The sequence below is a fragment of the Balaenoptera acutorostrata genome, chromosome X, assembly GCF_949987535.1.
Source record: "Balaenoptera acutorostrata chromosome X, mBalAcu1.1, whole genome shotgun sequence".
NCBI lineage: Eukaryota > Metazoa > Chordata > Mammalia > Artiodactyla > Balaenopteridae > Balaenoptera > Balaenoptera acutorostrata.
This window is the reverse complement of record NC_080085.1, coordinates 90,662,222-90,683,227: the sequence shown is the minus strand read 5'-3', so window position 1 is coordinate 90,683,227 and position 21,006 is coordinate 90,662,222. Positions and strand designations below refer to the sequence as shown.

General features: G+C 40.8%; 1 long non-coding RNA gene across 1 annotated transcript in view; it reads right to left on the bottom strand.

Moving 5' to 3' along the window:
• LOC103005007 (uncharacterized) overlaps nucleotides 1-21,006 on the bottom strand; it is a 36,060-nt gene that overhangs the window by 201 nt on the left and 14,853 nt on the right. The window contains exon 4 of the long non-coding RNA XR_009006754.1: nucleotides 18,961-19,042. This is a non-coding gene — a long non-coding RNA (uncharacterized LOC103005007). The remainder of the gene's footprint in view (nucleotides 1-18,960; nucleotides 19,043-21,006) is intronic.

Below are 21,006 nucleotides of genomic sequence, written 5' to 3'. Positions count from 1 at the left end.
GACATTTTCCTCCCTAGTTTCAGTACATTGCCAATAACCTCTAAAAGCTGATATGGAAATATAAGCATATGCATGTTATACATCAAGAATCATTTTCAGGGCTTCCCTGGTGGCGCAGTGGTTGAGAATCTGCCTGCTAATGTAGGGGACACGGGTTCGAGCCCTGGTCTGGGAGGATCCCACATGCCGCGGAGCAACTAGGCCCGTGAGCCACAACTACTGAGCCTGTGCGTCTGGAGCCTGTGCTCCGCAACAAGAGAGGCCGCGATAGTGAGAGGCCCGCGCACCGCGATGAAGAGTGGCCCCCGCTTGCCACAACTGGAGAAAGCCCTAGCACAGAAACGAAGACACAACATAGCAATCAATCAATCAATCAAGAAATCTTTAAAAAAAAAAAAAGGAATCATTTTCAACCTAGAGTAAGTAGCCTAAGCTTTCAACCAAAAAATTCCTCAATGGCTACTTTTTGACATTTGGCCACTGAACAGTTTAGTGAAAAGTAAACACATGTAAATTGCAATTTAAAAATACTATCATTCATGATAGCACTAAAAAGTATGAAATACTTAGGAATAATCTCTCCATATATGTGAAAGGTCTATACATTGAACACTACAAAACATTGCTGACAGAAATTAAAGAAGATCTAAATAAATGGAGAAACATACCATCTTCATATGTCAGAAGACTCAATGTTGTAAAGATGTAGATTCTCTTCTAACTGATCTATAGATTCAGTGCAATCCTAATAAAAATCCTAGCAGATATTGTTTTTTTAAGAAATTGACAGGCTCGGGACTTCCCTGGCAGTCCAGCGGTTAAGACTCCACACTTCCACTACCGAGAGCGCAGGTTTGATCCCTGATGGGGGAACTAAGATCCCGCATGCCACAGGGTGTGGCAAAAACAAACAAACAAAAAAGAAATTGACAGGCTGATTCTAAAATTCATGTTGAAATGCAAAGGCCCTAGACTATGAAAAACAACTCTGAAAAAGAAGAACAAAGCTAGAGGATCAAAACTACCTGACTTCAAGAATCATTATGAACCTTCAGTAATCAAGACAGTGTGGTACTTACTGGCATCAAGGAAGACAAGTAGATCAATGGAATAGAATAAGCAGTCCATTTCTGGACTCAGACAACTGATTTTTGACAAAAGTCGTAATGGCAATTCAGTGGAGAAAAGATAGTCTTTTCAACAGACGGGGCTGGGACAAATGGATAGCCACATGCACAAATATAAACTTTGATCCATGTATTGCACCATATACAAAAGTCAACTCAAAATGGATCACAGACCTAACTATAAAATGTAAAACTTCTAGAATAAAACACGGGGGAAAATCCTTGTGACCTTGGGTCAGGGGAAGATTCCATAGATGCAAAAACAAAACTATAATCCATAAGTGAACAAACCAATAAATTGGACTTCTCAAAGTTAAACATTTCTGCTATTCCAAAGACACTGTTGAGAGAATTAAAAGACAAGCCACTCATTGGGAGAAAATATTTGCAAATCATGTATCTGATAAAGGTCTTGTATCCAGAATATAAAAACTTCACAAAGGTAAATAAGAAGAAAACAGATACTCTAACAAATAAATGGACAAAATATTTGAATAGATGCTCCACCAAAGTAGATATACAAATGTCAAAGAAGTACATGAAAAGATGCTAATCATCTTTTCTCAAATATTCAAAGTCATTAGGGAAATGTAAATGAAAACTATGAGATACCACCACACCTCTCTGAGAAAGGCCAAAATTTAAAAGACTGACCATATAAAGTCTTGGCACGGTTGTGGAGGATGGAACTCTCAAACACTGCTGTTGGCAATGAAAAATGGTGCAACCACTTCGGAAAACAATTTGGCGGTTTCTTATAATGTTAACCTCACATCTATCACATGATCCAGCCATTGCACTCCTAAGTATTTATCCTAGAGGAAGAAAGTCTATGTCTATGCAAAGACTAGTATACAAAGGTTCGTAACAGCTTTATTTACAAGAGCCCCAAATTGGAAACCACCCAAATACCCATTAACAGATAAATGGATAAAACAAATTGTGGTATATCCATATAATGGAATATTAGTCAACATTAAAAAGAAGGAACTATTTGTACATGCAACAAATGGATAAATCCAGAAATAATTAGGTTGAAGGAAAGAAGACAGACAAAAAAAATACATTGTATGATTCCATTCATATAAAATTATAGGAAAAGAAAACGAATCTATAATGACAGAAGATCACTAGTTATCTGAGAACGGGGTAGGGTGATGTAGAGAGAGAGGCAAGAGAGAGTTAGATGGGAAGATTACAAAGGAGCACTAGGAAGCTTTTTAAGTTGATGGATATGTTCATTATCTGGACTGTAGTATTGGATTCACAGGTGCATACATATATCAAAACATTAAAGCATATACTTTAAGTAAGTACAGTATATTATATGTTAACCATACCTCAAAAAGTATTTGAAATATATTTGTATATTCATAATTCTCTGATGCAATTAATCAGTTGAAAGATTCCCACAATTATGCTCTTATAGTATTAACAGGTCCACACTCTATATTATCAAATTGGTCCACACTACAGACAACCAAAATAGAAATAATCATTTGCAATGAAATATATCCAAATATTTAGGGAAAGCTGATGTCCATTTCAACCTGAAGTACAGAAATAAAAATATTACATCCTAGAAAAATAATCATAATGATATTTAAGAGTAACTGGTTCTTTTAGAGAATGAGGCCGAGTATCATTATAATAAACTCTAGGATAATAATTATTTTCTAAATATTAAGTTCTAATAACTGAGATTTTAAACTAACACTTGGACTTCCCTGGCACTCCAGTGGTTAAGACTCCGCGCCTCTACTGCAGGGGGCATGGGTTCGATCCCTAGTCAGGGAACTAAGATCCTGCGTGTCGTGTGGTGCCGCCAAAAATAAATAAATAAACGAACACTTGGAAATTTTCTGCCTCTTTAAAATATTTCATTATATAATAGGAAAAAAAACGTGGTCAGCAGAGAACGATCTATATTACAATCTCAAATTGCTAGAAGAGCTAACAACTGCATATTTCCACACTCATCTGAGAGATACATGGGAAGTGATGATTATTATTTGTACAGTAAAAACAATTTGGTATATTTATTGCAAATGCTTGTTTAAGACCAAGTAAGTTCCTTCCTCAACTGGACAATTCATTGTTTTTCAGCCAAAAAGAAAAAAAAAAAAAAAAAGGCTTCTCTGAGATGGGCCTCGAGGGCTACTGCAAAGCATGTAGCTGCTGATGGAATGAAATTCCACCTGCTAAACAACTTCTTCCATGATGAGATCAAAGTAGCTTCTCTACTTTTAGGCTAGTTTGTGAACCTCATAGGAACTATTCCACAACATGCTTTTATCAGATCTATGAACTCACTTGAGTCAGGCAGCATAACCAACTAAAGATGTGAAACGTTGGGGTCTCCTGAGGACTGCTGCCCTTGAACCTGGAGTAGAAGCTATAGCTGCCATCAGGACACAGATCCTCAGAACCTGAGTCCTTCAGACACCTGATGTGAGCAAGGCCACTGACATGAGGAGCTGCAGAGGGAGAGACAGATCCAGCAATCGCCATGCTTTACTGGCGTAACTGTGTGCCCGGCACTATACTATGTCCCCTTTCACCAAAAACAAAACACCTTCCCTCTTCAGACCAGCTATCTGAGATGACCCTTCCTATAGGGCAGGTCTGGGGAAATGAGCAATCAATCAGATTCACAATAAAGACATAGGATGGTAATAGCTGGTGTTGGAGGAATGAAGGGGCAATAGATACTGGCATACACTGTTGGTGCCAAATGAGCATATCCATTTTCTGATGCCCATGTTATTAGAGCTGAATAACTTGAATGGCCTTTGATACAGAAGTCCTATTTCCACCAACAAGAGAGTTTTGGGTGAGGGAGAGTTTTGGGAAGGATTCCCAAGGTGATTATGATCTGCATCCAGGTTAAGGGGCCCTAGCTGAGGGGAGGCAGATAAAGGAGCTACATGAGTTCTCAGATTTGTGGGGGACGGACAGCTAATATTTATGAAGCTTTTTTAAAAACAGGGCCAATGAATAGGTTCTTCACATTGTTGGCTGAATTTAGTCCTCACCACAAACTTGCTAGTGAGGTATCAGTATCCTCTCCATGGATGTTAATGACTCCAAGCATGCATTCCTAAGCACAGAGACAGATGGCAAAGAAGATAAAAATCCAGGTTCCCCACTTAGCCTTTACTAACATGGGGGATGGGGCAGGGATGGGAGTGGACGGGAAGTGGTGCCTTGTTAGTACTGCTTGGTTAAAGTAGGATTTCACTCCCCAGCAGGCCTCCACCGACACTACCCTGGAAGGTGGGGAAAGACACTTCCTTACTGCTCTCCATGTGGCCTCCCCCGACACTGTGGAGGGCAGTGAGGTGGGTGTTCGTTTCCACCAGGTGGGGATGAAAGTCCCACTTTCCCATGGGGTCTTCTCTGATACCACCCCAAAGAGTGGAGAGGGGTACCTGTTTACAATCAAGTGGGCATGGAGTCCACATTTCCCACTCAGTCTTTGCTGCCATGGTGAGGGCGCAGCTGTTTCACTCTGTGATGTTAGGGCAGTTGTTGTCTAAAAGCTTTCTTTCTTGCTAGGTTCCCCCTTTTTCTGGTCCTGTGTCTAGATACAGCAGGCTTTTCTTGGAGCTCTTCTTGTCTTTTCCTGTTGGCATTTTTGGTCACTTGCTCTTCCAGCACCCCGTCTGGGATATATGAGGCAAAAATAAAGCCAAGGGAATTCACTGCATGTCATACCTTGGGTCCCAAAGTCCCAAGCCAGTCTGCCTTTTTTCTCTCCACCTTTCAGAGTCCTATATTTGTTTTACATATAATATCCAGAGATTTTAGCTGCACCTTGCAGGAGTAATAGGGAGAAGTGTATCTACTCCTTCTGGTCTCCAAAATAGAAGTCCTTTCCTTCTACTTTTAATATAAGTAAATAGTACCACGCCATTTAAACCTTCATGTACATTGACTTTTTCACTAAACATTATATTCTGGAGATCTCTCCACAGCCCTATGTGGAAATTTTCATCATTCTTTACACCTTACGTACTGTACGCCTTTGTGTGATTGTTTGATGCTTTATTCCTCCATCACACAACCGATGAATATTTAGGTTGTTCCCATTCTTTTGCTATTCACATAGTGCCAGAATGAATATCTGTATCTATATTTTTATTATATTTATATCTAAAACCGTTTGTGTCATTGCCAATGTATCCTTAGGATATCCCTGGAAATAAGATTCGTGAGTCAAAAAGTAAAGGCATATAAAAAATTGCTACATATTATAAAATTCCCCACAATAATTGTATTAGTTTCCAATGACCACTATAATAAATTACCACAGGGAGTTCCCTGGCGGTCCAGTGGCTAGGGTTCGGCGCTTTCACTGCTGTTGCCCCAGGTTCAATCCTTGGTAGGGGAACTAAGATTCTGCAAGCTGTGTGCGTGCATGCGGCATGGCCAAAAATAAATGAATAAGTAAATAAATAACAATAAACTTGGTGTCATTAAACAACAGACATATTCTTTCATAGTTCTGGAGGCTACAAGTCCAAAAGTAGTTTCAGTGGGCCAAAATCAAGGTGTTAGCCAACTTAACTCCTTTCGGAGACTATAGGGGAGCCTCCTTGCCTCTTCCAGCTTTTGTTGGCTGCCAACATTCCTTGGCTTGTGGCTCTATCACTCCAGCATCTGCATCCTTGGCCACATTGCCTTCTCTTCTGTCTGTGTCAACTCTCCCTCTGCTCTTCTCTTATAAGGACACTTGGGTTTGCATTTAGGGCCCATTTGGAAAATCTAAGATAATCTCCCCATTTTAAGATCCTTAATCTAATCACATCTACAAACACCCTTTTTCCATATAAGGTAATATTTAACAGGTTCCAGGGGCTAGGACCTACTATCTTTATGGAGACTATCAAGCCTACTACAGTGATCATACCATTTTGCATCCCTGTGAGCAGGGTGTGAAAGGACATGTTTTTCCACATCCTCACCAACTGACTGTGTTGACAAAAATCTGGATCTTTGCGAATCTAATACTTAAGAAACAGTATCTTAGTGTAGTGCTAATTGCATCTCTCTTAATTAGAGAAAGCTGGAGACTTTTTTCATACGTCTAAAGACAATTTATATATATTTTTTCTGTTAACTTCAATAGGACTTTGTTTTTTCATGCCTCTATATTGACAAGCGTTTATATTGGAGGGATATGAATGCTTTTTCAAAGACATTAGCCGCAAATGTTTTTTCCCAGTGTCTTTATTGGCTAGTGTGTTTTTGCCATGCAGAGTTGTCATTGTTATTTTTATGTTGTCAAATATGTCAATCTTCTTCCTTAATGCTCCTGCGTATTGATTTATACTTAGGAAAGTTTCCTCTGCTTCCAGATTATAGAATTCACCTATATGTTCTAATACAACACTTGTATGGATATTTCTTTTATACTTCATTCAGAACCACTTGGAATCTATCCTGCTGTGTGACAGAGAAAGGGATCCCTTTTTACCTTTTTAATCTTATGGTTATCTAGCTATCTCAATACCACTTCTTAATCCTCCATCACATCTCCACTGATTTGTAATGCTGCTTTTGTCATAGTCTAAATTTCTAATTATAACTGGGGCTATATCACTATTTTTTATTGTTTCAATAATTTTTCAGTCAATTTATGGACCAGTAAAATAAAAATTAAAATATTTTACCTCTACTCACGTAGAGCTTTCTCTTCCACTTAGAAGGAGGCTGCACTTTCTGTCTGGAGGTCATCAACATCCCTGTACCATGGCGAACCCCACCCCACCCCACCCTAGGCTTTCAGAAAGCTCTGACGGGTGGATGTGGGCCACAGCCCCTCCCTCCCACCTTCCTGCTCCGCGATGCTCAAGCTGCAGTTCACGCTTCTGTCAACAGGTGGCACCAACGTACCGCCATCATCAAACTTCTCTACAAAAATGGGTCAGTTAGAAGCAAAAAAAAAAAAAAGCAATACCCTCCCTTCAAAGGCAGCCTGTGAACGTCTGTGTTGAATGATTCTTAATTCTATCTGAGAAGAACTGTAGGTGTAAAAGAAGACCATAGAAACATATACTCTGGGGACTGCACACGATGAAACACCAGGTGGCAGCAGCACCATGGCAGTGGGCGGTGGGTGGGTGAAGGGCAGCGCAGGGCAGGAGGGAGGTGACAGAGAGGATGGGGCATAGGAGCGGGATCTAAACAGCTGTGTCCAGTGTCGTGGACAGAGAATGACAGACAGGGGGTGTGAGAAAGTCTGAGAAGCCTGTACGGGTAAGGCTAATGGAGGGTGAACACCCAGCTCTTGGGGAGGGGCCCCACTACCGTGTAGACAAGTCAACCTACACTTATGAGCGAAGAGATGACTGAATAAAAATGATGTAGACTTGGGGTCAACAGCAGATGGAACTGCTTTGAATACATATGAATTTTCCAAACAGAACTGGTATCAGAGTAAACAAACCATTTAAAGACATTTCCTACTCTTTGTAAAATGTATGGTTTCACAGCTGTGTGGCGTGAGCGCCGTGTGATGGAGCTGGGGAAGAGGCAAAGTATCACCACACAGCTTCCAGTGAACTGAGAGGGGACAGGCAAGCACATCCTCACTCCTGTCTCTTGTATTTCATGTGCTTTCCCTTCCTCTCACTTTCTTCTCTATTCCATGTGCTGTCTTATCCCTTACTCTCCCTTCTAGTGGAACATCAGAGAAGGGTGTGGACTCTGAGCCCCAGAAACAGGAGCTGATAGAGAAGAACCAAGTGTGATGGTGAATCTGCTAGACAAGTTCCTGGAGCAAGAGTGAAGAGATCGGGCCCCATCATTGGGACACTTTAGGTAACTCACTAACCTTTCCTCCATCGTCTTCTATACAACAGGATAACGATACCCAATCCCCCTGACTACCCAGGACTATTGTGGAGTTTAAGTATGATCCATGTGGGAAAGCAATCTGTGCTCAGAGCTGGGAGGGAAGGACCAATGCATTTTCGAGTAATTATATTAACAATGACATCCCAGAAATCATAGAACTCTGCATGGTAGGCATTAAATTAATGCTACACAAATGTCAGCTGTTTGGTCAGAATTTTCCCAAGTGTGGTTCATGGCAAGATTCCTGTTTCACTCTAGTTTGAGAAAACTGGCAATAAGCAGGCAAGTCAATAAGCAGGGCAATTTTGTATGGGGATGAGTGCTTTGAAGAAAATAAACACATAAATTGAGTAGAAAACGTCAGGTCAGGGAATACTATAGATGGTGTTGTCAGTGAAGCTTTTGCCTTGTGTACCATTAGTTTGATGCCTACCATGCAGTGAAGTTCCAATACTAGATTGAATAGAAGTGGCAAAAACAGGCATCCTTGTCTTGTTCCTGATGGGTTGTTGCTTTGAGATTTATTTGAGTTAACAGATGAAATCCCTTTGAATAATGCTACGCACACAGTAAGAGCTCAATAAATGTTAGATTTTGTATAAATATGAGCAAGTTGACATTTTTACAGTTTTGATAGTTTTACAGTTTTCATGTGTCTTTAGTAAAGTTTAATAATCTTGCAACTGAATCCTATTCATCAACTAAGGCATATTTTCTTGTTTTATGGATTTTAAGCAGATAAAAAATTGATATATAACATAATATTAGTTTCAGGTGTACAACATAATGATTCAATACATTAACTCAATTAAAGAGCTTCACTGACAACCCTATTCAATGGGGAAAGAAAAGTCTTTTCAACAAACGGTGCAGGGGAAAGTGGATATCCATATGCATAAAAATGAAGTTACACCCTTACTTTATACCACATATTAAAATGAACTCAAAATGGATCCAAGACCTGAACATAAGAGCTAAAACTATAAAACTCTTAGAAGAAAACATGGGGGGAACCTTCATGACACCGGATTTGGCAATGATTTCTTGGATATGACACCAAAAGCATAGGCAACAAAAGAAAACATAGATAAATTGGACTTCATCAAAATTAAAAACTTTTAGTGTGAATCAAAGTGATAGTGAATCAAAGCACACTATCAGGAGAGTGAAATGACAATCCACAGAATGGGAGAAGATACTTGCAAATCATATATCTGATAAGGGATTAATATCCAGGATATATAGAATTTTTATAACTCACGAACAAAAAAACCTAACAACACAATGCAAAAATGGGCAAAGGACTTGAATACAAATTTCTCCAGAAAAGATATACAAATGGCCAATAAGCACATGAAAAGATGCTCAACATCACTAGTCAGCAGGGAAATGCAAATCAAAACCACAATGAGAAACCACTTCACACCCAATGGTATGGCTATTATCAAAAAACACAGGGCTTCCCTGGTGGCGCAGTGGTTGAGGGTCCGCCTGCCAATGCAGGGGACACGTGTTCGGGCCCTGGTCTGGGAGGATCCCGCATGCCGCGGAGCGGCTGGGCCCGTGAGCCACGGCTGCTGAGCCTGCGCGTCTGGAGCCTGTGCTCCGCGGCAGGAGAGGCCGCGATGGTGGGGGCCCGCGCACCGCGATGAGGAGTGGCCCCCGCTTGTCGCAGCTGGAGGGAGCCCTCGCACAGAAACGGAGACCCAACACAGCCATAAATAAATAAATAAATAAATAAATAAATATTTAAAAAACAAACAAACAAACAAAGGAAAGTAAGAAGTGTTGGCAAGACTATGCAGAAACTACAACACTTGTGCACTGTTGGTGGGAATGTAAAATGGTGCAGTCTGTGCAGAAAGCAGTATGTTGGTTCCTCAAAAAAAATAAACACAGAATTACCATATTATCTAGCAATTCCACCTCTAGGCATATTCCCAAGAGAACTGAAAGCAGGGACTCAAACAGATACTTACACACCAATGTTCATAGCAGCATTATTCACAATAGCCAAAAGGTGGAAGCAACCCAAGTGTCCATCAACAAGATAAATGGATTTTTTTAAATGTGATATACACATACAATGGAATATTATTCAGCCTTAAATCAGAAGGAAATTCTGATACGTGCTACAACATGGATGAACCTTGAAAACATTCTGCTATGTGAAATAATCCAGACACAAAAAGACAAATATTGTATGATTCAACTTATGTGAGGTACCGAGGATAGGTAAATTCATAGAGACAGAAAGTATAATAGAGGTTACCAAGGACCAGGGAAGAGGGGAATGGAGAGTTATTGTTTACTGGGTGCAGAGTTTCTATTTGAGATGATGAAAAAGTTCTGGAAATAGATAGTGGTGATGGTCGCACAACATTGTGAATGTAAGTAATGCTACTGAACTGTATACTTGAAGTCGGTTAAAACAGTGAATTCTGTTATGTATATTTTACCACAATTTTTAAAAAAGAGTCCTTTCAAGGGAAAGAGGGAGGCAGAAGAGTCAGAGAAAGAGATGTGACAACAGATACAGGGGTAGTAGTGAGAAAAAGATTGGAAGATGCTACTGTGCTGGCTTTGAAGATAGAGGCCACAAGCCTCAAGCCATAAGCCAGGAAGGGCCACAGGCCTAGGAATGCAGTCAGGCACTAGAAGCTGGAATAGGCAAGGAAATTCATCCTCCCCTAGACCCTCCAGAAGGGATGCAGTCCAGCTGATATCTTAATTTTAGCCCCAGTAATACCCATTTTGGACTTCTGAACTCCAGAACTGTACGATGATAGATTCTGTTGTTGCTGTTGTTGTTGTTTTTATTGCTTTTTGGTCACGCTGCTTGTGGTATCTTAGTTCCCTGACCAGGGATCAAACCCGGGCCCTTGGCAGCAAAAGCACGGAGTCCTATCCACTGGACCACCAGGGAATTCCCTAGATTTCTGTTGTTTTAAGCCACTAAACAAAAAGTGAGTTGTGGCCAAATAATGGGTTTCTGTTCATTTTGGCATCCCCTTGCTTGTTCTTTTTTGTGATTTCCTTGCTTGTAAATAACTAACTTAATCTCTGGTTTGTCATTTTTAACAGAAAATATTTTATTTCTTGTATGAGGCATTACTTCCTGTCTTAGTCCATTCGGGCTGCTATAACAAAAATACCATAAACTGCATGGCTTATAAACAACAGAAATGTGTTTCTCATAGTTCTGGAAGCTGGAAGTCCAAGATCAAGGTATAAACATGGTCAGGAAAGGGCCCTCTTCCAGGTCACAGATTTCTCACTGTATCTCCACGTGGTGGAAGAAGCTCTATGAAGTCTCTTTTATAACAGCACTAAGCCCATTCACGAGAGCTCTGGCCTCATGACCTAATCACCCCAAAGGCCCCATCTCATCACTTTAGGGCTTAGGATTTCAACATATGAATTTTGACCATATGTTGAACATTCAGACCGTAGCACTTCCTGTATCAACAAGTTTTAACTGTGTTAATATTTTTATATTATTAAATCTGCCTAGGCTTTTGTTATATGTACATTTTACCACACAGACTTTTTCTAAAATATGAACTGACAAGAATCAGCCTCACTAGTAGAATTGAGCATAATTTTGTATGTCTGCTGCCTATCTTATGTTTTGGTGGTTACAAAGACCATTTTCATTAAGTTCTAAACACACTTAGCATTGTTCTGATGGAATAGAATGATTTCCTCTCCATGTATCTAGAATTTCCTTTACCTTTGCTTTTTGCTAGACCACACACACACACACACACACACACACACTTAATGCTCCTTAGAATATGGATAATCAATGCACATGATTAAAGAGAAAGTTTAATGAAGTGTCAAGAATGGAATCAGGACCAATTCCATTCTACTGGGCATTGAACTGGGATGTACTTTTCATTGTGCCAAGTTAACATGGTGGGTTTTATTTGTCAAACACAAGTACTTGAAAGTGAAAAAAAAAAACAAACTCAACATTCAACTCTTTTGAGGAAAAAGAAAGAGCACCACCCTGTTAGCTTACTTGGTCACCATAGTTTTTGTAATTTGCTGCAAGAGAGGAGAGGTATGCCCACTGGTAGCTCTAGATGCATGTCCATGTCCATCCATGATTAAAAGCAAGCAAGCAGGGACTACCCTGGCGGTCCAGTGGTTAAGACTTCGTGCTCCCAATGCAGGGGGCCTGGGTTCGATCCCTGGTTGGGGAACTAAGATCCCACATGCTGCACAGTACGGCCAAATAAATTTTTTAAAAAAGCAAGCAGGGCTTCCTTGGTGGTGCAGTGGTTAAGAATCTGCCTGCCAATGCAGGGGACACGGGTTCGAGCCCTGGTCCGGGAAGATCCTACATGCCGCGGAGCAACGAAGCCCGTGCGCCACAACTACTGAACCTGCGCTCTAGAGCCCGCGAGCCACAACTACTGAGCCCACGTGCCACAACTACTGAAGCCCGTGCACCTAGAGTCCGTGTTCCGCAACAAGAGAAGCCACCGCAATGAGATCCCCGCTCACCGCAAAGGAGAGTAGCCCCCACTCGTCGCAACTAGAGAAAGCCCGCGCCCAGCAACGAAGACCCAACACAGCCAAAAATAAATAAATAAAATAAATAAACTAAAAAAAAAAAGAAGCTTATTAAAAAAAAAAAAGGCAAGCAAACAAACAAGAGACAAGTATCACACAAATTCTGAACATCCCAGAAAGACTCTCACTGACTCAGCCTGAATGACTTTCCCACACTTGGAGGCAAAGGCTGAAGCCCAGGGGCTGCAATTCCTGATTGTCTGGGGCCAGAGAACAGTAGGGTGGGAGGGGGCTGCTCTCACTGGAGGTTCCCGTTAGTCAAATGACACATAAAGGCAGGTAATAAAGGTTTCTGGTAAAAAATGAAAGATTCTAGGGTGGAAAATAAAAGAATAGAATGATACTAAATGAAATAAAATACAGACTTAAAAAAATGAAGCCACATTGATATAAACAGATAATTATATGTATATATATTTGAATTAATAATGAATGAGAGGAGACAAATTGTTTTTATTGAATAATTCTAAATAATATATGTTGATACCCTGCTTCTGTGAAGGGAACCTGAAATCTGCCTTCCACCTCTGAGGGTAGGGCAGACTTAGTGACTCACTTCTGCAGAACAGAGGAGGCAAATGGAAAACAGTTACTGTACACTGGAGAAACTGGGCAAACAGCACCTTAACCCACTGATGAAGGTCAACATCTCCAGTGACTCAGTGATGTCATGTGAGTACCATGTCCTCCCAGATATGATGTGATGAGAAGGGCACTTCAACTCTGTGGTATTCTTTCTCAAAACCCACAACCACAGGCTAATCACAAGAAAAATAAGAGACTATGCCTGTATTCTTCAAGATTATCAAGGTCAGGAAAACAGTCTGGCAGCTCCTCAAACAGTTAAACAGAGAGTTACCATACGATCCAGCAGTTCCACTGCTAGGTACACAGCCAAGAGAAATGACAACATATGTCTACATAAAAACTTGTACGTGAATGTACGTAGCATCATTATTCATAATAGCCAAAAGTGGACACAACCCAAATGTCTACAAATTAATGAATAAATAAAATGTGGTATATTATTTGGCAATAAAAAAGAAATGAAGTACTGATACACGCTACAACATGGATGGACCCTGAAAACAGTATGTCAAGTGAAAGAAACCAAATATCAGAAGAAATAAGTGGAATCATTGTATGAAATGTCCAGAATAGGTGAGTCCCTGGGTTCCTGGGGTTAGGGGTGAATGTGGGCATTAACTGCATTCAAGCACAATGGGACTTTTTGGGGTGATGGAACATCTAAAACTTGATCATGATAATGGTTGTATAACTCTACACAGTTACTAAAAATCATCAAACTGTACTCTTAAAATGTGTGGACTTTGTACATTGTAAATTATATTGCAAGAAAGCTGTTAGAAATATGATACTGGCCTGGTCTTGTTTCACCACAGTAACAACCAATCTTTTCCATACAAAGGTCTAGATGCACGTGTTTTACATGTCACGTGTTTTACATAAATGTTAATTTATATAAGTGGGGGCTGTATCCCAGACCCGCTGACTCTATGTCCTCTGTTCCTCCAAGCAATGCTTTTCCCCCACAAATATTACTGCAGGTTGTGCTTGTGTGCAAAGTTTAATTTACGTGTGATCACGTCCACATCTTCCCACTGTGGTGGTGACTTGAGAGTGGGTCTACGATAGAATCCAGGGCCTGGCCTGTGTGACACAGTATCAGCCTTACGACTTCGTTCACTCCACTGTGGCCTTTCTCACGTGACTCCACTTTGGGGAGATTACACTGGACCTATCTTTCTGGGTGTCAGTATGGCAGGACTTCTCAAAGGGCCATATAGTTGCACACCCTTTGTACCAACAGTTTCCCTTTTAGAAGTTTACATTCAGGATGCAGTTAAGGGTGGTGATTAGGATTTGGTTATAAAGACGGCCATCCTGGTAATTCCCTAGCTTCACTTCTGGGTCTGAATTTAGGAAGGGAGACCAAATGGCAAGCAACGCCATGAAGGCACAGAAGGAAGCAGAAGGAAATGTGGCTGTCAGTGCGTGCACGCGCACTCACACACACACACACACACACACACACTCATACACCAAACAGATTCTGTTATCATAATACTAGAATCCTCCCAAGACAGTTTTCTAGACTCAAAGAGGACACAGTCAGCTCAATAGCAAATAGCCATGAGGAATGTGTCCTTTAGCAGTATACAGACACTTTCAGATGCCATCCACAGTGTCCGTAGGGAATATCAGAAACACTCTGTAACACAAGGTTGTGAGAATTAATTATGTCACATCCATAGTGATAAAAGAAATGTTCACATATTGAGGTATGGGGAAGTCATTCTAGCTTATACATGAGTTAACTTGAATTTTGTGCTAACTAAAACGGCCTCTTTGTGGCCTTTCAAGCATACATTGTACATCTGCTTTAATTACTAAAGGAAAGGGCACACTGACCAGAAGTAAAGAATGTCCATGTTAAAAGTCAAGATGAAATGCCCCTCTTTCTGGGATGCTAATGCTGGTACTCCTCTGATGATAAGACTCCCTTCCTAGCTGCCAAGGCCATACTGTACGTGCTGTGCTGTACGCGTATGTGCTGGTCTGTTTTTTTGAAACATTGAAGAAATGTGTCCCTGACTTGTTTAATGTTCTTTGTTCTGACAAGATATACAACTGCTAAAAACCATGCTTCTCTGGAGCAGTTCCTCAGAGCTATCTGAGAAGCTGGCTTCTGGGCTATAGTCTGCAGTTTGGCTCAAATAAAACTCTTTTCTATTCCTATTATAGATTGTTAATTGTGTATTTCCATCGACATTATGACGGAATTCTAGAAAAGCAGCAAAAACAAGTGATAATCAAAACAATGAGGAGAGATGATTTGCTGCCTATAGGAAAAGCAAAGATTCACATTATCTCTAATGTGTGGAGAAACAGGCACTTTCTTACAATGATGTTAGGAATATAAATTAGTAATATTATTTCCAGTGTTGTGTAAATATAAAATATTACATATTTCCTTGTTTATAAAGAACATTTTCAAGAAATTATATAAAGAAACACGTCAAAGATATATATGTATATATGAGCAAGGGTGTTAAGTATACTGTTGTTTGTAACAGGAAATACGGTAAGGGCACTAAATTTTCACTACTTGGGTACTGGTGAAATAGTTTGGAGCATCATATGATGCAATGCTCAATCAATATTAAAAACTGAAATTATAAAAAATATTTAAAATATATCATAGAAACGTATTTATGTGAAAAGATGGCCATAAAAGTACAAAAGAAAATCACAAAGATTTTAAGTGGCCTTGATCCATTTTGGCTAATAAGATTTCTAGCTATTCATCCAGAGATCTCAAAGAGTAAAATGTTTAAATGATCTTTTATTTCCACTCACATAAAACTTTTTCTTCACCGTAGAAGGAGGCTGCACTTTCTGTCTGGATATCTCAATGTCCCTGTATCCTGGGAATGCCCCCCTTTCCACGCAGACTTCCAGAAAGCTCTGCCAGCTGGGTGTGGGTCACAGCCCGTCCCTCCCACCTTTCTGCTTCACGATGTTCAAACTGCAGTTCAGGTTTCTGTCACGAGGTGGCATCAATGTACCGCCATCATCAAACTTCCTGACAAAAATGGGTCAGCTTGGAGGGGAAAAAAAACCCCCACAAATACCCTCCTTCAAAACACAGCTTTTGAATCTATGTACAAAATGATTCTAATTCTGTCTAAAAAAAAAAGATAGGTAGAAAATAAGACTGTAAAAACATATACGCTGGGGGCTGCACATGATGAAACACCAGGTGACAGTAGCGCCTTGGCAGTGGGTGGTGGGTGGGCGAAGGGCAGCACTGGGTGCGGGGGGCGGGGGAGAGAGGATGGGGCATCCAAGTGGGATCTGAACAGCTGTGTCCAGTGTCCTGGACAGAGGATGACCGACAGGGCAGACAGGGGGTATGAGAAGGACTGGGCAGCCTGTACAAGGGTGGGGTAATGGAGGATGAACGCCCCCCTCTCTGAAAGGGACCCCTCTGCAGTGTGGACCCATCAACTGACAAGAGAGAAATCAATGAACACGATGTAGATTTGTGATCAACAGCGAATGGAACTGCTTTAAGAGACATATGAATTTTCCAAACAGAATTGGTATCTCAGGAAACAAACTGTTCAATGACATTTATTCCATTTTGCTACGTGTACTCATTTTCCTTAAAAAATAAAAATAAAAATAAAAATGGAGATGGCGGTCTGCAGGTAGCTGGATCCAGGATGCTAGCTCTGAGAGTCTCAGACTCAGAGGCTCAGCAAGAGGGAGGGAGGGAGTGATGGAGGTTCAGATATTGGTCTAATGGTTTCAGCTAGAGTCTTATGGAATTTTAAAATCTACTGGCAGCCATCTACCTGTTTCCATCATTTTCTAGGAAATCTAAACCTGAAATTGGAAGCCCAGCTTTGGTTTGAACTGAAGATAAAGCTGCAGCTGTGAGAGTGTGAGTACTTAGGGTGATAGAGCTGGAGGAGACATCGAAACACACACCTGTGCAGACAGAGACACTTGCAACTCTATTTTTTCCTGCTTTGTTTTTCTATGTAACTGAAAAAAATAAAGGCTTTTCCACAGTAATGAATGCCTGTGTACATTACTTTTCTGAATCTGTTTGCAAGTATGTTCTGCTTTCAAATTTTTGTCAAAATACTTTTTCCCTGAATACAATATTTCAAACAATATATGAAAGTACATCTATACAATGAAATTATCCGGTATCTCTCAGTAGCGTGACCCTACCCCCGGACCCAAAGGGGTCTGTAATCATTGAATGATGCCTCCCTTCCAGACGTGTGCCTGTGGTGAAGGCACATGACACCCTGCACACCCACAGGGTCTTTTCCAAAATAAGAGTCACATTACTCATCTTTTGCATCTTGTCTTTTCCACTCAATATGAATTCTCAGGGTTTATATCTGCATCTTATTAATGCTTGTGGTTTGGGCAGATTTTGACATGTTTATTGTTCATTTATAATTTTACACGAATTTGCTGTTTAAATTATGAGCCAGTCTCTTTGTTTGTTATTAAGCATGTATCACAAACCAGGGATACTAACCCAGTAGCTGAGTAGTAGTTTGCATATGCTTTCTCCCCTGTTTTCAAACAATTCTTAGTATATTCTCCATTTAGAATGTGTTTTAAATCTCAGTAATATTGCAACTTAAAAATTATGTAGTTCACAATTCTAAAAATACAGTGAACAACACTCCAAGAGCAAATAAGGCAGCCCCTAGAGTTTAAATCATTCAGAGCCCAAGAAGAGTCAAGACGAAAAATGAAAAACTTTAGAATAATCCCACAGTTAGCTGTTGATCCTGAGAAAATAAAGTTGTTGCCCTGATTTATTTAAACTCCCTTAAAGTCAGTATCCTGATTTGAATTATATATATATATATATATATAGAGAGAGAGAGAGAGAGAGAGAGAGAGAGAGAGAGAGAGAGAGAGAATAGCTGGTTATGATCAAAGGAGATGAAATATAAAATGCATTTGCTTAAAGTAGCTCTGTACATATCACTTTCCTTCCCTCTGGGTCACCTGTCCCATCTATGCTTCTGCACCAGTCCAATTCAGCACTTCAGGGATGAGCCAATGGATATGGCCAACACCCAGGTCTCTTGACACAAGGGGCGGGATTTCATCTCCTCTGTCATCTTCCTCACCCAGAGGGTTTGGTGAGTGAGTACCCATGGGGCCACAATAGCAGGGAGTGTGATCGACCACTTCTCCAGCCCTGGAAGCCCATCTTCTGAAAGGGAGGCTGCTCTGTGTCCTCTAGAGAAGGTGAGGGATGGAAACTCATCCTATCCCACCACTTACCTGGAGAGGTGACCTAGGCTCTGTCAGCCTGAGCTTGGGCATCTGTGATGTGGGACTCACGATACCTGTGTCACAGAGCTGTCCTGAGGGCTGAATGAGAAAACCTGCCCAGAGTATATGGCATATTGTGGGACTTCAGTGCCTTTTAAACGTTGGGATCCAACAGTAGGGGCTGTCTGAGCCTCGGGACTAAGGCAGGAATTATGAAAAGTCATTTCTCACTGTTTCTCCTACAGAGATTACATACATCTAGAGGAAGGGAGCAAATATCTCTCTGACAAGTGTTGACTTGAAGGGTTTGAGATAGTCGGTTCTCTTCATTCTCTGGTGTTACAGAAGCTCCTAAGAGCTGCTCCATATCATTCCTGGGTGCTGATCCTAATCCGGTTCCCCACGCTGGGAAGACAGGCTTGCCTTTGACTCACCTGATGAGCTCAGTGAGAGGTGGCACCAGGGCAGCGAGTTGCGGTGTTTGCCTACCTGCTGCTCCTGGACTGCTCTGTACGTTAATATGTTTATAGGAAAATTTGGGACTCACCCCACATTCACCAGTGCAGGGGTCCTCAGATCATGCATCATCCAGCCACATCACACCAGGACTGCAGCCATCTGCTGTCTCCCTGAGAGGCAAAATTCCGAGAGTTACTAACATTTCTTTGTTTCACTCTTTCATTCACTAATAACTAAATATATATTGAGCTCAAAACCCATAGTATTCCATTAGAGTTGTCTCTCTACCTCTAATGTGGAGGGAAGAGGGAAATATGGGAAAAGTCAATGGTTAAATCTGAGATGACATGGCTCCTGCACATTAACTTTTATACTTTCAAGGAACTGAAGATTTTTTTTTAATCCCTCTTTGTACCTCTCATCCCCATACAGTCACAGGCCTCTGTCTCTCTTTTCCCCTTTCTCTCCCACCCTTCAAAATCAAAGTTCCAGAAAGCATTTTCTGCATTCCCTTTTAACACTCTTCACTTCCCACTGTCTCCTTATCTCACTGCACTGTAGCTTCTGTCCCCATAATTGCAATGAACGTGCTCCCACCAAGGTCACAAGCCTCCTTTTTGTCACTAGGTTCAGATATTTTGTATAAATATGTTAACATACTCAGTGTTACTTTTAATAACCACTTAAAATATGCATCTTTGTGCAGACTGCTCCTGTCACTTAATATCAAATCTTTGACAGTTTCCCTGGCTCTGGAGCATGAGGTGCCAGGTATAAACCCAAGCTGTCCTGCTCCCCAACTGTGCAGTCCTGGGCCAAGTCCTTATTCTCCCTGTTGCACAGTTTTTCATCTATAAAATGAGGATTAGCAACAGTATCTACCTCATAGAGGTGCCAGAAGCACTGATAAACTCATACATAAAAGGCACTTGGTACATAATACATTTTAGCCTATTTTTTATTTCGTTTTCCCTGTATCTTTATTGATATTACTATCCCAGCAGTTATGAAAAAATAGGACTTTGATGCTTATTCACAGTCAGTGACGTTTGGGGGATGTTTTTACTGAGTGTATCAGTTTCCTAAGGTTGCCATAAAAAACAAAAAACAAAAAACCATGGAATTCATGGCTTAAAACAACAGAATTTTTTTTCTCTCTCTCACTTCTGGGGACCAAAGTCCAAAAGTAGGGTGTTGGCAGGGCCATACTAGAGCAGCAAACTCCAGTCTCTGCCTCCATCTTTACGTGGCCTCCTTCCTTGTGTGTGTGAAATCCCCCTTTCCTTTCTCTTATAAGGACACCAGTCATTGGGCTTAGGGGCCACCTTAAATTCAATATGAACTCATCTCAAGATTAATTACATGTGCTCAGACCGTACTTCTAAATAAGGTCGCATTCACAGGTATGGGTTAAGGCTTGGACATACCTTGTTGGGGGATATAATTCAACCCACTATAGTGATATAAGCAGGTTAAAAAACTAAAATGAGATCTTACCTTTTGTACAGAAGCATAGGAATGCATCCGTTCATGCATAAATACCCAAATTCCCATATAAGAAAGCTTTGGGGAAAACATAACCCAGATGAAAACATTAGCAGGGATTACCTTTGAGTGCTGTGTTTCGGGTATTGTTGTATTATTTCCTTTTCTATGTGTTTTATTTTTACCTATAACAAATATGTATTACTCTTGTAAATACACAAAATAATAAAATCACTGGGAAACATAAGCAATCTCTGCTCCGCCTACAGGAGAGCCATAAATTTAGAAGAGGAACATCCCTGAGGCACAGGAAGGGAGAACACGATGTTGGGGAGCCCATTCCACAGTATAACAGGACACAATTCCCCCAATTCCAAACCATATTGCTTGCTATCAATATTTTAAATTCCCTGTTATTAAACTGGGGGAAAATGTTGTACCTCGGTTTGATCTGTTTTATTGTGCCCTAATGAACAGTGAGGCTGAGGGCCTTATCACATGCGAAGCACTAGTTAGTGTACACAGGATTGCTGTGGGGCTCGGCAGCCACACACTGTCTGTTCACATCTTAGTCTTGTGACTGGCTAGCCCTGCCCTCACGGTGCCCCAGTTCCCTGATGGTTAAAGTGGGGCAACAGGAGCTCCTCCT